Raw genomic sequence first — 17,435 nt, forward strand, 5'->3', positions numbered from 1 at the left:
ACATGGTGTCTTATAGGCATTTTAGGAGGAGGGACTTTTGAAGGTGGAGACAAATTCAAACAAAGCATGTAAATGAGTATACAGGTTAAGGTAACACCCTAGACTTTGAGGGTCTGGCCAATCCTAATTCAATCAGCATAAGGCTCCAAGAGCCATTTGGGTCTGAAAGCCATTTGCAGAAAAAAAGGTGAGATTCTCAGTGAATCATTCGTGTGCTAATCCCATCAGCCAAACGATTCAACGTCTGGACTGTGGCTCTTGCTCCAAGAGCCATTAAAGACAATAGGTTAGCGTCTCCGTGATCTGACTCATTTAACTTACAAAGGAAAAACAGGTCGGGCAGGAATATCTTGCTGTAAACTCAATAATCACTTTCTCAGTTTATATACTACCTAAATTAAAACCTCAAATGCTAAAATCAGTATTCTTCACTGTGATGTTATGTAAGGAAGCATATCTGAAATAGATTCTTAAATTTGTAACCCTTCAGTGTGTATGAAGGTGTAGAGAAGTCTTTTGGCAGGATTCCCAAATGAGCCAATAATCATGTGCCATCAAAATGTTTGCAGTAGAGGGTTAATATATATTAATGTCTTCAAATCAATAGTTTTTTCGTCAGTCGTTAAATATTCGCAATGTAAATATCAATAATATGTATGATTCTGTCAATAGACTCTTCAGAAATGTGTGTATAATAGCTTGGCATTTCTCAACATGAGGAAGTTGTTTGATAATGTGTTTGTGACTGATCTACAGTCTTCAGGATAATGATTTAAATAGAGAGAGTCACTTTGCATTGTCAGCACATGCTTCAGTGCTCTGAGAGTGTTTATAGTGCTGTGAGTTTAACACTTCATGACTGAGAGCAGAACAGAACACACTCTTCATCATCACACAAGACTAAACTACAGCAATGAACACAATCAACATCTTCATCTGGACCATTGCACTGTTTATTCAAGGTAAGATGTAAAAACTTACTCTGGTTTTGGTGTTTTTGTAAAAGTACATGATGATAATCGTTTAAACACTAATAGTTATTTTCTGTTCTTCAGAATCCAGAGGAGTGACTCTGACTCAACCTGAAGTTAAAACTGTCCAACAGAGTCAAACAGCAACAATAGAGTGTCATATGGATGTAGGACTATACCATAATGACTTAGCCTGGTATCAGCAGAAACCTGGAGAAGCTCCTAAAGTCCTGATTCATGACATAAACAGCCGTTATACTGGAACTCCATCTAGATTCAGTGGCAGTGGATCTGACTATGGCAGTGATTTTACTCTGACCATCAGTGGAGTCCAGACTGAAGATACAGGAGATTATTACTGTCAGAGTTTACACTATATCAACAGTAAATATGTGTTCACACAGTGATAAAGAGTCGTACAAAAACCTCTGTCAGTCAGACGTCACAGTGACTGCACTGATACAGCTGAGAGAAACTGCAGCTGCTGATGGAGGATCACAAACTACACAATATCAATGTTTAGTTCAAAGTTTCTAAAAAGTTTAAAAATATAAATTTATCAGTGGTAATATATCATCATTCTTTATCATTTACCAGTCAATTTGTAACTGAGAGATGATTTCCCTTAATGACAAAAAAGCAGGATTAGAATATATTCATCCCAGAATATATTTTTAATGACCTTAAGTTATTTATTTTCTACATAAGTCCATCATGTATCTAACCATCCAAGAGCACATTCAGCGTTAAGAGCTGGACAGAAACTCTGCAGATGCGTTTACATGAACAACTTGTGTTTCATTCGGACTGAATTCATTCCAATTGATGAATCTGAATGTAGTGTTTACATGAACGCTAAACAAGTGATCGGGTTAATGTGCGCATTTATATGTCACAAGCTTCAAATCAGAATATATTTCTTGACATACACACACGAATATACAGAGTTTCACGCTGCATGCTGTGCTCAGGTATTATTACATGAATTTTATGTAGTATTGGATAGGATTACATTAAAATATTTTGGTTTGAATCTACACTGTAAAAACTAAAGGAGCCTCAAATATCCTGTCGGATACTCAAGGAACTTCAAAATGTAATTTAAGTGCCTCAGAGCTCTTTCTCCTATAGTAGGGTTACTGAAGGAGCATTGACAATCTTTGAGGTTCTTGCTGGAACTTATGGGATCCTTTAAGCACTTTGTATTTAGTTCAGAGGTTCTGGACTCACCTTTTCATTACCACGAGACCTCGAAGTGCTTTGGGGGAAAATAGAGGAACTTGAATGCGATAAAAGGGTTATTGGAAGATCTTTTAACATTTAAGTGGTTCCTGGAAGATCTCTTATGTTAACGCCAGCATCTGGAGGAACCCAATGGTTCAGTGAGGCCAGAATAAGATTATTATTATCCTATTATTATTATTATAGGCTACTTAAGTTTGATTCAGTATACATGTGAAAAAGACGTACTATTAAATGTATTAAAAATGTACTTGAGTGTGTTTTTATTAGGCCTACAATACAAATATACTTTAATGCATTTTTAATACATTTAACAGTAGCCTATAGCCTACGTCTTTTTCACCTGGGTAGCTTACATTTATTTAGTATAGGCCTATTTCATTGATTAATTTTAACCTTAAACAACAACACTAAATAACAATAATATTAATAATATGAAGAAGAAGAAGCAGGAGGAGAAAAGTTTTATTCTGTCACAAAACAGCTGCTATTCCTCTGCTGTCGTCGCTTCAGTGATGCTCGCGCTGCTCGCGCGCAACAAAGCTCAGCTGATCGACGTCATCGGGAAAGTAACGGCTCCTCTCATCAAAGCTTCTGCCATTTGTTTGGCTCTCCGTCTCCGTTACAAGGTTTGTAAAACTCGCCAAACAAGAAATATAAATACAGTCTACTCACTATATTCAAACACAAACATATATAAACTACATGTATTATACATTACTACGTTTTTACAGTGTTAACCACTCGTTTATTGCACAGTATGTGGTATGAGTATGAAGGTTAGCCGCGATGCTAACTGACTTAATCTAATGAACATATGGAAATCATTGACTTATTTTCTTAAATTGTTTTATCCATTCAATTCAACGTATTGTGTACAACTGTGTCTTCAAATTGCTGATATAACTAATTTAGCTGATTCCTGCTGTCATCACTGGCGTTTGTTATGAATAACACAAGATAATGTTAGTTTGGTCTGTTCTTGTTTATTTACTACAGGTGCCCTCATTCTTTCCAATACCATTTTAAAGCCATTTACTGGCCAATAAATATTATGTTGTGAATAATCAGCTTTGTTCTTTTGTTTCCCCAGAAGAACCAGTACATTTCTAAAATAATCTGAACATTTCAGTGGCAACATTGAATTACAGTAAGTTACCTGCACCACATGCAAGTACTTTATTACTATGAACTTTCTCTGTGTGAAATTGTGTTGTTTGACTGTGTACTTGTGTTTTTTAATCAGTTATTCTCTGAAAATCTTCCCTCATGCTCTCAAATCTCATTCATGTTACTCAGGAAAATAATATCACAGGTTTGGAGCCAATAATGCTATGCATTTTTATAGGCTATACCTTAATCATTTGCATTTGAATATAAGACATTTGAACTCTGAATTATAACTTCAAGTTTAGTCTTTTTAGGCAAAAAAGCTAGCCTATTATATGGCTTCAGAAGACTTACAACACAAATCATAACACATGAGTTGTGGACTTTTTTCCTTTCTTTTCTGGAACATTTTTGGAGCTTAACAGAATATTTATCAATTTTTACATAAATTGTTGCATTGAATTGAACTAGACAAGTGTACATAAGAATGGTTTAATGAATGATTTGTACATTTTTTTTTTTCTGCTTGTTTCATGCAGTGAAAGCGAATGGTGACTGGGGTTGCATTATGCTTGAGATCTGCTTTTGGGTTTAAAATGTCACAAGGCTAAGGAAATTATTTTAAGTTCACAACTATCACTTAAATAACATTACTAACAGTAAATTTTGTTCTTTGCAGGGATCTCGGTAAGCTGAAATACAAGTTTGAACAAGAATAAAAATCCTCCTGTACACCTGAAAATCGTTGATGTGCCTGGACCATCCACCAGAAAAGAGGAAAAACAAACGGAAAATGAAGCTGATGCACCTTTTCACTTTTCTAACTCGTTAAGTACCTCACATGTCCCTTGTGAAGATTTTATTATTGATTGCATTTTATGTTGCAGCGAGTAAAGGTGCGGTCACATTTGTGAATTTCGTGAAATTACACAGGCAAAAAGGTCCATTGACCATTGTCAGCACAGCAGTGTAGCGACGTAATGTATGAAGCACAGCTCACACATGAGTCACTTTCACACAGCTTTCTGTTGGTCAAATCAAAATCTTGGTCCCATAGTGAAATTTTTGACCACACACGAAATTGCTGATTGTGTGGATTCTTATTGAAATGACTGGAATTCACCAGTGAACATTCACAGAACAACAGATAATTTTACTGCACCTTAACTCTGTTAAAATGGAAAATGTTTTCTGCTTGTTGTGACATAAGGAATACTGTTTCCGGGTCGAGGCCTCTACTTCTACTTCCTCTATCTTGTTTCTAGTGAGAATACTCAACAACCATTTAAGTCACATTTAAACTTTTCAAAAGCCATAGTGTACATTACAGTCTCCAGTCTCATGGCATCCCAGACTTCAACATTTTATGATTCAAAATAGCTGAATAACTAACCATCTGAGATTTCGGAATAGAGATAAAGGTTAGGATCATAATTTTCTGAAATATTACAGCACAATGAGTGCATATTAGCACTGTTTGTTTGTTTGTTTTTGGCATCTGATAGAGCTTTTGGACTTGGAAACAGTGATGTCAGACTTACCATCGGACTGAAACACAAATGTTTTAAAGTTAAGTGAAGATGGACATTTTTTATTTAAAAATTTACATTGATTTATTTCGTGGAACATATGTGTTTCCATGCATTTTGTTGAAATGTCTTTTCTTGTATAGCCTATTGTATATACATGGTTGATTATTCATGTTGCTTATGTATTATACAATTTTTTGTGTATTCAATTATATTAATCTATGACTAGCTTTTTTTCCAAGTGCATGGAAGTGTATGTATTAAAATGGATCTAAAATATGTAATAAACAATTCTTATTTTGTATTTGGTTCAGTTTGTTTATTATAATAGAAGTCAATGGTAACCATAGTAACAACATGAAATTAAATAAATAAAACAATTAAATTTGGTTTCTGGAGGCACCCAAAGTGGTTCCACACAGTGCCTAATATAAGAGTTCCTCAGGAAACCTGTGTGGTTCCTCAGAGAACCGCCCCTTTTTAAAGGGTGCCTAGAGGATCTACAGACGGTTCCGCCGGTGTGGCAAAGTGAAGAACCCCAAAAGGTTCCTCCAGGCACCTTTTATTTTTACAGTGTATAATTTGCTATTCTTCTGTTTAATCTTAATTAAATAAAGACTATCCTGGATAATATCATATGGCCTGCTGAGGAGGAGGATGATGACGATGAGGATACACACTCACTTCACATTAAATGTCGCATTGCAGAGTATCTCCGTCATTTCATTGAAAGTGGTATGATAGTTATTCTGTGTCTGAGTTGAATCAAGAAATGTAACAAATGTATTTACTAATATATATTATTAATACTATTGCTTCTTAGCAAGTGCTGGTGCATTTCAACAACTTGTGGAGTTCTGGGTCGGATGGGAGCTTCCCTCATGTGGCATGAAGGTTGAAGTGGTCCGTGCTAATCATCCAAGATCATCAATATGTTTTCAAATCCTACGTTTACCTGGTCACTACAGGACATTTAATGAGTTACCTTTCAGTCGCTCACGTTCGACATAACGTCGACGTGACGACGTAATTGGGATCACTTCAGGGAGCCCTATCAACTTCAAGTGTCTACAGAACGAGCCAATGAACTTTGGCGTGCGTGAATCGCGTCACGCGCCCCCGCCCCGCAGCGCGGGTATAAACAGGAAGCGGGCGCACGCACACATTGTCTTTCACTTAGGAGCCGAGCTTCTGTGAGACTTCTGTCTACGAGAATTCAGCGCTTTGAAGACTTCGAAGGAGATCTCTCTCTGATTGTAGTGTTGGTGTGACGGCGCGATCAGCGGTAGCCGCGACATTGCAGCTCACAACTGCTGTTTTCACAGCACTATTGTTTGTGTCTGTGTGTGCGTGTCGGTTCGGTGGGCGTTTCCCCTGTGTGTGTTCATTCACACCGCGGCTACCCCTGGGTGCCTCAGCACTAAGAGAGTGTTTTCCAACCTTTTTCATTTTTACTAAAAGAGCAACACAAGTGTGACCCTGCGTCTTTTTCAAGATGTCATTCCGCTTGTGCGTTTCTGGATGCCGTCGTTCTTATTTGCTTTTCTGTTCACTTGTTTGTTTAGTTTTACTCACTGTCCACTGTCAGAGCATTGTTGAACTCTGCGTATGTGTGAGGAATACTGTCATTGCTGCACAGGGTGGACTATATATAAAAAGAAGTCTTTGCATACCCTTATCTGTCTTCCCTCAAAGGTTAGATAATACTCAACACATGAGTTCTTCTTGAGATTTTTTCACTGTTTCTTTTCCCTATTTTGATAACGTGATTGACAATGAAGTCTTTCTGCCTTGCTGCATCTCCCATCTCCCAATAATGTTGAAATATACTTTCCCTTACTGGCTCTGGGAAGTTCTGATTGCATTTGTAAGACAAAGCACAGTTCTTCTCCCTCACCTTCCTTCCTGGAACATGAATGCCATGTGAATTAATGTAGCTTTGGCCAGAATTTCTTAGCCTTTTACGTTGGTTTCTTTCCCAATTTTCAACATCTCTCTGTCTTTTTATTCCTCTTTGTGGTGTGTTGGCATCCTCTTCCTTGCCACTTTCAACCCCTCCTCCATGTCTACTGTCTCAGTCCCTCAATCTTCTTCTGTCTTCTCTTCCTGGCCACTTTCAACCCCTCCCTCCTGAACAAATTCTAGCACAATGTCTACTGTCTCACTCCCTCGCTCCTCTTCTGTCTCCATGTGTCCCTCATCAATTGCATGATCTGTCTCCCTGTCTGTCTCTCTTCCTCCATCTTCTGCTGTCTCCATGTGTCCCTCTCTCTCTTCCATCTCCTCATCTCTCTCCCTCTTCTCATGCTGTGTCCCTAAATGATATCATTAATATTTATTAATATCCTACATGAATGCCCTGATACTAATAATTCAGGGTAAGGATTAGATAAGGTGAATGTTCAAACTTATTTTCTATGCAAGTCAGAACTCACTTCGTCCATCATGTGCTGTCTCCATGTGTCCCTCAAGTTGATCTCTCTTCCTCACCTCATGTGGCTGTGTCCCTTAATGATTAACACATTAATATTTATTAATATAATATCCTACATGAGTGCCCTGAATCTATTAGTTCAAGGCTAGGGTAAAGTAGATTATGAGAAAGTTCAAAAGAATATTCTATGTCAGAACACTTGGCTAGTTAGCAGGCACAGTTAGCCAGATCAGACCAAAACAATGGGCTTAACGTTAGCTAGGCTAGGCTAACAAGGTAAGGCTCTCAAGGCATGATTATGTCTTACTGTCATCACTCTTGTGAGGAAATGCATTCAAAAACAACTCTGACTCATCTTCAACTTCTTCAATAGGATTCATCAGTTTGTTTCATAATATTCATCAAAATCTTTTCAGCCATTTTGAATGCTGTTTTAGGGCACCAACTACACTTACACCCTTCTGGCTCTGAACAAAAATGTGGGTCCTACATGTATTTTTCAGAGCCAGAAGGGCGTAGCAGAGCCAGGTTCTGGCTCCAAACATTACTCACACTTTTGTGTTAGGTCTTAATTGTTTTGTTGCTTTATTCAAGTACAGTTTGATCTCAGATAGGTATTTTTGGATGGCACCATTGGATAGAGCTCATTGAGACCTTTATCTTGATATTAAGAACTCATATTCGCCCAAAATGCCACTTACGCCCCTCTGGCTCCAAGCCCTCGATATGTTTTTTTTTTTGTTTTTTTTGGTTTCTGAGTTGGATGTGTACGTCACCAAATCTAATTTTATATTACCTTAATCACTGTCTTGAAAATGTCAGCAACTTCTAGCAACTGTTAGCTAGGCTTAGAATATGTTTTACACAGCGGGTTAGATGTAGCACAGTGTTATAACTAATCCGCCAAGTGTACAACGATAATGAAATGAAAACAGGGAGCCACACGACTTTTCAGGTTTGAGTATTTATTTATATATTTATTTTGCCACATTGAGAGGCAGGGTAGGCAGTTTTTTTCTAAAAAAATTTTTCTAAAAGTTTTTTTTGTTTATACTGTCTTTATATACCAATACATAATTAAAATAATTACTCTGAAAAAGAGAGTATAAAAATCGAGTGTCTGTAGTCCTCTCAGGGCTGCAATAAACACAGCTACTTATTTCCATTCACTCCACCCCCTCCCTTCTGGGCTCCTTCCAAAGCCACGCCCCCAAAACACATGAACGCGCGATGCCGACCGCTCAGCTGGAGGACGCGTTTGCCAGCGCATGTCAAGTCAAGTCAAGTCAAGTCAAGTATATTTGTATAGCGCTTTTCACAATACAGATTGTATCAAAGCAGCTTCACAGTATTAAATTAAAATAATACAACAAGGTTTGTTTCTAGTGGAATTTATTGATTGATAAAATTAAATTAAATATCCCCAAAATATCCCCAACTGAGCAAGCCAAAGGCAACAGTGGCAAGGAACCGAAAAACTCCATCAAGTGACCTAATGGTGTCCTAAAACTCCATCAGGTGACCTAATGGAGAAAAAAAAACCTTGGGAGAACCCAGGCTCAGTCGGGGGCCAGTTCTCCTCTGGCGTTTATGAACTAGAGGCCGGATTTAACTGTAAGATTAAAAGTATTATATGAATGCCTGGCTGAAGAGATGCGTCTTTAATCTAGTTTTAAACTGGGAGAGCGAGTCTGAGTAACGAACAGTATCAGGAAGGCTATTCCAGAGTTTTGGAGCTAAATGTGAAAATGCTCTCCCTCCTTTGGTGGATCTGGATATCCTAGGTATGACCAAAAGCCTCGAATTTAGTGACCTTAAAGAGCGCGATGGATTGTAGGGCGATAGAAGATCCGTTAAATAGACTGGAGCTAAGCCGTTTAGGGCTTTATAAGTCAGTAGCAATACCTTGTAATTAATACGGAACTTTATAGGTAACCAATGTAGTGATAATAAAATCGGTGTTATATGATCATATTTTGCATGTAGTGACATCATGTCAGAATCACATGTAATAAAATACCTAACTTTATCATTATGAATATAAACAACTAACATGGCTGTTAGTACCCACTATCAAGCTAGCATATCGATACTGGTAAAGTTTAAATATATTGAGTTTGATTCGGTAACGAGCTAGTAACATAAGGCAAAGCTAAAAACAGGTTGCATTGATACACGTTTTCCCATTACCATCAGTTACACTGTGATGAAGGTGAATTTCGTGTAAGATTCATAACATATACGTTGTTTTGCATGTAAGAGCTTCCACAATGAAAGCACTGTTGGCTCTGATGAGGACTACACTCCAGAGACAAGTACTGCTGCTTTATCCAAAGACTTTTTGGTCATAGCCTTTTCGAATACTGTCTTCCTTTTTTTTGCCTTGTTTGCCTTCGCTGACTGTATATGCAGGTGTGGCACAAGAGCGGTATTACAGGTAGAAAGAATTTCGACTACGCCACCCGGGGAATTTCGCCCCGGGAAATATGGACAACACTCAAGTTACTATTACTAGGTCACTCAGGTTCGATTCTCTAATAAAGGTAGGCAGAGACGTGGATATGAAAATATACAAAAATTTTATTTATACAAAGTTTAATTTAAAGCAGCAGGGTAGTCACGTTAAAAAGGCAACCTGGAGCTATACTGACAAGGTTTTGAGTTACAAACACATTCAAGTAAACAAAAACACATTTGAATAAACACACACTCTTTCCATACACTGGTTACACAGACACCATAGAAAAAAAGACACAGACTAACAGGGCTGAGGCCAACCACGGGGAGGAGGGATCACTAAACTTAATTTACCAAAAGCACACTCACACACACAGCAAAGACTTCAAAAGTGTCACGGCAAACATTCGAAGAAAACACCACCACCACAAGAGATCCTCCACCCGTGGAACCTCAGCACCTGAAACGAAAATCACAAAAAAATAATTAATAACCAAACTTCAACATACCAACTGCACTAAAGCCCAGTTGGATGATGTTTAGGGTACGGTCATGAGCAGATAATATCACCATTAATAGACAATCACGAATAACATACAAAGGTGTAAACACAGACCATAAATAAATAACTCAATTCACGCAATGAGCTCACAAGCAGATAGTTTGGTGTTCCATTTTTGACACCAAGTGTTAACCTCAAAAGTTCAATAAAAGAAACATTAAATCAACAAATAATAAATAAAACCAGACAGCAACGGTCCCCCTCATCAGTGGGGTGACGATCTTCTCACAGATGGCAAAAAGTTTGTATTGCACACGGTAGCGACAGTGGAGCAGGAAAATACGATGCGCTCTTAATCTGGCAGCAAGGAATCGACGGGGCTGTAATAGCTTTTTATAGCACCAGCAGGAAGAACAAGATCGCCGGACGAGAGGGAAAATCCTAAGCCAAATACAAAGAAACACTAAGATTTATGCCTCAATGGCTAAACTTTCAGCTCGTAACTACATGCGCAATAACACTTACCGGAAGTAGACGATGCATTCGCACAATGTGCTTGTCCTTTCACAGGCACGGGTACTCAAATCATGCAATCCGCTGTTCAGATAGACTACAGGGACACTGCACATAACTCAACACAATCAGCCGATCCTAAACCCCCAAATAAAGACAAACAATACACTTTCCATCAACAGTTCACACATACCTGAAAGGCGAGCAGCCAGCATATGCAACCACTGCGACAAACCGAAGGAAAACCGGAGAAGACAGACAAGCTAAACACAACACTAATAATTAGTCCCCTACATACAAACAAACTAAAAACAGAAGTTGCTATATGCTAACACACATACCTACAACCACTGTAAACACTGGAAGGAGGCGGAGTCGAACGTGACGCATCCCGGGCTACAGCCAACCAGCTCTTAAATAGGGTGGATTACCTGCTGATAGGTGCTCACTAATGTCCATCACCTCATTCATCCGGTTACAATCCATCCCCACCTTTTGTATCGTCGCCCCGACGATAGACCACTAGCCCATGACGGCTACACACCGGGAAACGAGTGAAACACAAGTTCTCTGCCATGACGGCTAAACACACTGAGAAACGAGTGATACACAAGTTCTCTGCCATGACGGCTACACGCACACCGAGAGATACACAAGTTCTCTGCCATGACAGCTACACACACTGAGAAACGAGTGATACACAAGTTCTCTGCCATGACGGCTACACGCACACCGAGAGATACACAAGTTCTCTGCCATGACGGCTACACACATTGAGAAACGAGTGAAACACAAGTTCTCTGCCATGACGGCTACACGCACACCGAGAGATACACAAGTTCTCTGCCATGACGGCTACACACATTGAGAAACGAGTGAAACACAAGTTCTCTGCCATGACGGCTACACGCACACCGAGAGATACACAAGTTCTCTGCCATGACGGCTACACACATTGAGAAACGAGTGAAACACAAGTTCTCTGCCATGACGGCTACACGCACACCGAGAGATACACAAGTCCTCTGCCATGACGGCTACACACACTGAGAAACGAGTGAAACACAAGTTCTCTGCCATGACGGCAACCAATTTCCTTGTGCCGCCCGGATGCGACACGTTCGACTTCCATGCACCTCAACTCGCCCCAACTGATCCGAGACTAGCTGAGAGTCAACGTGACAGCAATGTTGTAAGGCCTGGAAAAGTTCATCGTCCATGATTACAAATCAGGAAAGATCACTTACCAATACAAAAACTCACAGGTCTACTTGTCACACACTCATGAAAGAAACTGCTGCTGTCTGGTTTCTGCAAAAAAAAGAAAACAAACAAAATACCCAAAAACACTAAACCAACAAAATAATACCCACGTCTTTGCACTACACAATAGAGATCCTGCCGACTACGCCAAATGTGGCACAAGAGCGGTATTACAGGTAGAAAGAATTTTGACTACGCCACCCGGGGAATTTCGCCCCGGGAAATATGGACAACACTCAAGTTACTATTACTAGGTCACTCAGGTTCGATTCTCTAATAAAGGTAGGCAGAGACGTGGATATGAAAATATACAAAAAAATGTATTTATACAAAGTTTAATTTAAAGCAGCAGGGTAGTCACGTTAAAAAGGCAACCTGGAGCTATACTGACAAGGTTTTGAGTTACAAACACATTCAAGTAAACAAAAACACATTTGAATAAACACACACTCTTTCCATACACTGGTTACACAGACACCATAGAAAAAAAGACACAGACTAACAGGGCTGAGGCCAACCACGGGGAGGAGGGATCACTAAACTTAATTTACCAAAAGCACACTCACACACACAGCAAAGACTTCAAAAGTGTCACGGCAAACATTCGAAGAAAACACCACCACCACAAGAGATCCTCCACCCGTGGAACCTCAGCACCTGAAACGAAAATCACAAAAAAATAATTAATAACCAAACTTCAACATACCAACTGCACTAAAGCCCAGTTGGATGATGTTTAGGGTACGGTCATGAGCAGATAATATCACCATTAATAGACAATCACGAATAACATACAAAGGTGTAAACACAGACCATAAATAAATAACTCAATTCACGCAATGAGCTCACAAGCAGATAGTTTGGTGTTCCATTTTTGACACCAAGTGTTAACCTCAAAAGTTCAATAAAAGAAACATTAAATCAACAAATAATAAATAAAACCAGACAGCAACGGTCCCCCTCATCAGTGGGGTGACGATCTTCTCACAGATGGCAAAAAGTTTGTATTGCACACGGTAGCGACAGTGGAGCAGGAAAATACGATGCGCTCTTAATCTGGCAGCAAGGAATCGACGGGGCTGTAATAGCTTTTTATAGCACCAGCAGGAAGAACAAGATCGCCGGACGAGAGGGAAAATCCTAAGCCAAATACAAAGAAACACTAAGATTTATGCCTCAATGGCTAAACTTTCAGCTCGTAACTACATGCGCAATAACACTTACCGGAAGTAGACGATGCATTCGCACAATGTGCTTGTCCTTTCACAGGCACGGGTACTCAAATCATGCAATCCGCTGTTCAGATAGACTACAGGGACACTGCACATAACTCAACACAATCAGCCGATCCTAAACCCCCAAATAAAGACAAACAATACACTTTCCATCAACAGTTCACACATACCTGAAAGGCGAGCAGCCAGCATATGCAACCACTGCGACAAACCGAAGGAAAACCGGAGAAGACAGACAAGCTAAACACAACACTAATAATTAGTCCCCTACATACAAACAAACTAAAAACAGAAGTTGCTATATGCTAACACACATACCTACAACCACTGTAAACACTGGAAGGAGGCGGAGTCGAACGTGACGCATCCCGGGCTACAGCCAACCAGCTCTTAAATAGGGTGGATTACCTGCTGATAGGTGCTCACTAATGTCCATCACCTCATTCATCCGGTTACAATCCATCCCCACCTTTTGTATCGTCGCCCCGACGATAGACCACTAGCCCATGACGGCTACACACCGGGAAACGAGTGAAACACAAGTTCTCTGCCATGACGGCTAAACACACTGAGAAACGAGTGATACACAAGTTCTCTGCCATGACGGCTACACGCACACCGAGAGATACACAAGTTCTCTGCCATGACAGCTACACACACTGAGAAACGAGTGATACACAAGTTCTCTGCCATGACGGCTACACGCACACCGAGAGATACACAAGTTCTCTGCCATGACGGCTACACACATTGAGAAACGAGTGAAACACAAGTTCTCTGCCATGACGGCTACACGCACACCGAGAGATACACAAGTTCTCTGCCATGACGGCTACACACATTGAGAAACGAGTGAAACACAAGTTCTCTGCCATGACGGCTACACGCACACCGAGAGATACACAAGTTCTCTGCCATGACGGCTACACACATTGAGAAACGAGTGAAACACAAGTTCTCTGCCATGACGGCTACACGCACACCGAGAGATACACAAGTCCTCTGCCATGACGGCTACACACACTGAGAAACGAGTGAAACACAAGTTCTCTGCCATGACGGCAACCAATTTCCTTGTGCCGCCCGGATGCGACACGTTCGACTTCCATGCACCTCAACTCGCCCCAACTGATCCGAGACTAGCTGAGAGTCAACGTGACAGCAATGTTGTAAGGCCTGGAAAAGTTCATCGTCCATGATTACAAATCAGGAAAGATCACTTACCAATACAAAAACTCACAGGTCTACTTGTCACACACTCATGAAAGAAACTGCTGCTGTCTGGTTTCTGCAAAAAAAAGAAAACAAACAAAATACCCAAAAACACTAAACCAACAAAATAATACCCACGTCTTTGCACTACACAATAGAGATCCTGCCGACTACGCCAAATGTGGCACAAGAGCGGTATTACAGGTAGAAAGAATTTTGACTACGCCACCCGGGGAATTTCGCCCCGGGAAATATGGACAACACTCAAGTTACTATTACTAGGTCACTCAGGTTCGATTCTCTAATAAAGGTAGGCAGAGACGTGGATATGAAAATATACAAAAAAATGTATTTATACAAAGTTTAATTTAAAGCAGCAGGGTAGTCACGTTAAAAAGGCAACCTGGAGCTATACTGACAAGGTTTTGAGTTACAAACACATTCAAGTAAACAAAAACACATTTGAATAAACACACACTCTTTCCATACACTGGTTACACAGACACCATAGAAAAAAAGACACAGACTAACAGGGCTGAGGCCAACCACGGGGAGGAGGGATCACTAAACTTAATTTACCAAAAGCACACTCACACACACAGCAAAGACTTCAAAAGTGTCACGGCAAACATTCGAAGAAAACACCACCACCACAAGAGATCCTCCACCCGTGGAACCTCAGCACCTGAAACGAAAATCACAAAAAAATAATTAATAACCAAACTTCAACATACCAACTGCACTAAAGCCCAGTTGGATGATGTTTAGGGTACGGTCATGAGCAGATAATATCACCATTAATAGACAATCACGAATAACATACAAAGGTGTAAACACAGACCATAAATAAATAACTCAATTCACGCAATGAGCTCACAAGCAGATAGTTTGGTGTTCCATTTTTGACACCAAGTGTTAACCTCAAAAGTTCAATAAAAGAAACATTAAATCAACAAATAATAAATAAAACCAGACAGCAACGGTCCCCCTCATCAGTGGGGTGACGATCTTCTCACAGATGGCAAAAAGTTTGTATTGCACACGGTAGCGACAGTGGAGCAGGAAAATACGATGCGCTCTTAATCTGGCAGCAAGGAATCGACGGGGCTGTAATAGCTTTTTATAGCACCAGCAGGAAGAACAAGATCGCCGGACGAGAGGGAAAATCCTAAGCCAAATACAAAGAAACACTAAGATTTATGCCTCAATGGCTAAACTTTCAGCTCGTAACTACATGCGCAATAACACTTACCGGAAGTAGACGATGCATTCGCACAATGTGCTTGTCCTTTCACAGGCACGGGTACTCAAATCATGCAATCCGCTGTTCAGATAGACTACAGGGACACTGCACATAACTCAACACAATCAGCCGATCCTAAACCCCCAAATAAAGACAAACAATACGCTTTCCATCAACAGTTCACACATACCTGAAAGGCGAGCAGCCAGCATATGCAACCACTGCGACAAACCGAAGGAAAACCGGAGAAGACAGACAAGCTAAACACAACACTAATAATTAGTCCCCTACATACAAACAAACTAAAAACAGAAGTTGCTATATGCTAACACACATACCTACAACCACTGTAAACACTGGAAGGAGGCGGAGTCGAACGTGACGCATCCCGGGCTACAGCCAACCAGCTCTTAAATAGGGTGGATTACCTGCTGATAGGTGCTCACTAATGTCCATCACCTCATTCATCCGGTTACACAGGCACTGGGAATTTTGACTGCTCTTTCTCTGCCATTATTGTGATTCTTCCTAGCCTCCGTGCCTCTCCCCCTCCTCGAGTCAAACGGGTGTGCACATGTGGGCAGCTTCTGTAGTGGCGGGGGTGGTAGCCATGGTAGCGAGGGAGAGTGACAGTCGCCCAGCCAATCATTTCATTCGTTCCGAATGGAAATAAGTAGCTGTGTTTATTGCAGCCCTGAGAGGACTAGAGACACTCGATTTTTATACTCTCTTTTTCAGAGTATTTACAGGTAACACTTTAGAATACTGTTCCTTCATTAATGAATAACTACACAGGAAAAAATGAGTAATGCATTAGTAACACTCTAGTAACTACTATTAACTAACAAGAAACTCTGATTAGCGAATAAGTAAGTAATAGCGCTCAGTCGGATGTGGTAGTTCACTATTAGCTAATCAATAACTACTATTTTTCATACCTCACTGAAGACTATAAGAACTACTATATACAGGTTCATAATTAATATGTATAATGCACAATGTTTAATATAAGGTAATGGTAGCCCATTAGTAATGAATCAAGTGTTACTACATCCTTCTAAAAGAACTACTAAGGGACTGTTCGTTATTTATTTAAGGGGCCACCGGAGGAGTTTTGAGATCTGTTGTCAAAAAAGACATGACCCTCCCTTCGCCAGCAATAAATTTTTCTATGACCCTCCAAAATGATTGTGAAAAAAGGCATGACCCTCCCCGATAATGTATTGATTAGCCTACTTCTGTACTGGTTTGCGCTTGGCAAAGATGTTCAGATAGCCATTGTTTGTTTGTTTTTTAAACCATAAACTCTTGCTTTCTCATCTTACTAGGGCTGTAACGATAGACCAAACCTACGATTCGGTTCGTATCACGATTTTTGATTTTAGAAAAAAAATCATGTTTTCGGTGCTGATGCGGTGTGACGCGTTCAACATGTGGGTGGCGCTGCCAACAAAGCATAAAAGCTGTCACAAAGAACCGGCAAAAGTAATGATTATTAATATGTCAAATATAGCTAGGAGACATTTTAATTGTTTATTAATAAACAAGTGTTTTCTGTGTCGACTGCAAAGATGAAGTTGATGATGCGTCGCGATCTTCTCATAATGCGCCAGAGAGAAATGCACATTTCATAAGCAGAAAGCAGTCTGTTTTCTTTAGTTTTGAATTGTTCTGTGTAAAAGTAGACATTTCAAGCTTTCTATATTTTTCTCAGGTCTGTGAGG

At 40.0% G+C, this 17,435-nt stretch overlaps 1 long non-coding RNA gene across 2 annotated transcripts; it reads right to left on the reverse strand.

Moving 5' to 3' along the window:
* Positions 1-9,846: 9,846 nt before the first annotated feature.
* On the reverse strand, positions 9,847-16,048 carry LOC311071443. 2 transcript variants are annotated; one of them, XR_014603839.1, is made up of 4 exons: positions 15,902-16,048; positions 13,427-15,153; positions 10,952-13,341; positions 9,847-10,866 (listed from the first exon to the last, which is right to left on the reverse strand). It is a non-coding gene; the product is annotated as an uncharacterized lncRNA (long non-coding RNA). The 2 variants fall into 2 exon arrangements; XR_014603840.1 differs by lacking the exons at positions 13,427-15,153; positions 15,902-16,048 and having other exon boundaries at positions 10,952-13,416.
* Positions 16,049-17,435: the final 1,387 nt, after the last annotated feature.

This window comes from Abramis brama (assembly GCF_963993115.1).
Source record: "Abramis brama genome assembly, chromosome: 20".
NCBI lineage: Eukaryota > Metazoa > Chordata > Actinopteri > Cypriniformes > Leuciscidae > Abramis > Abramis brama.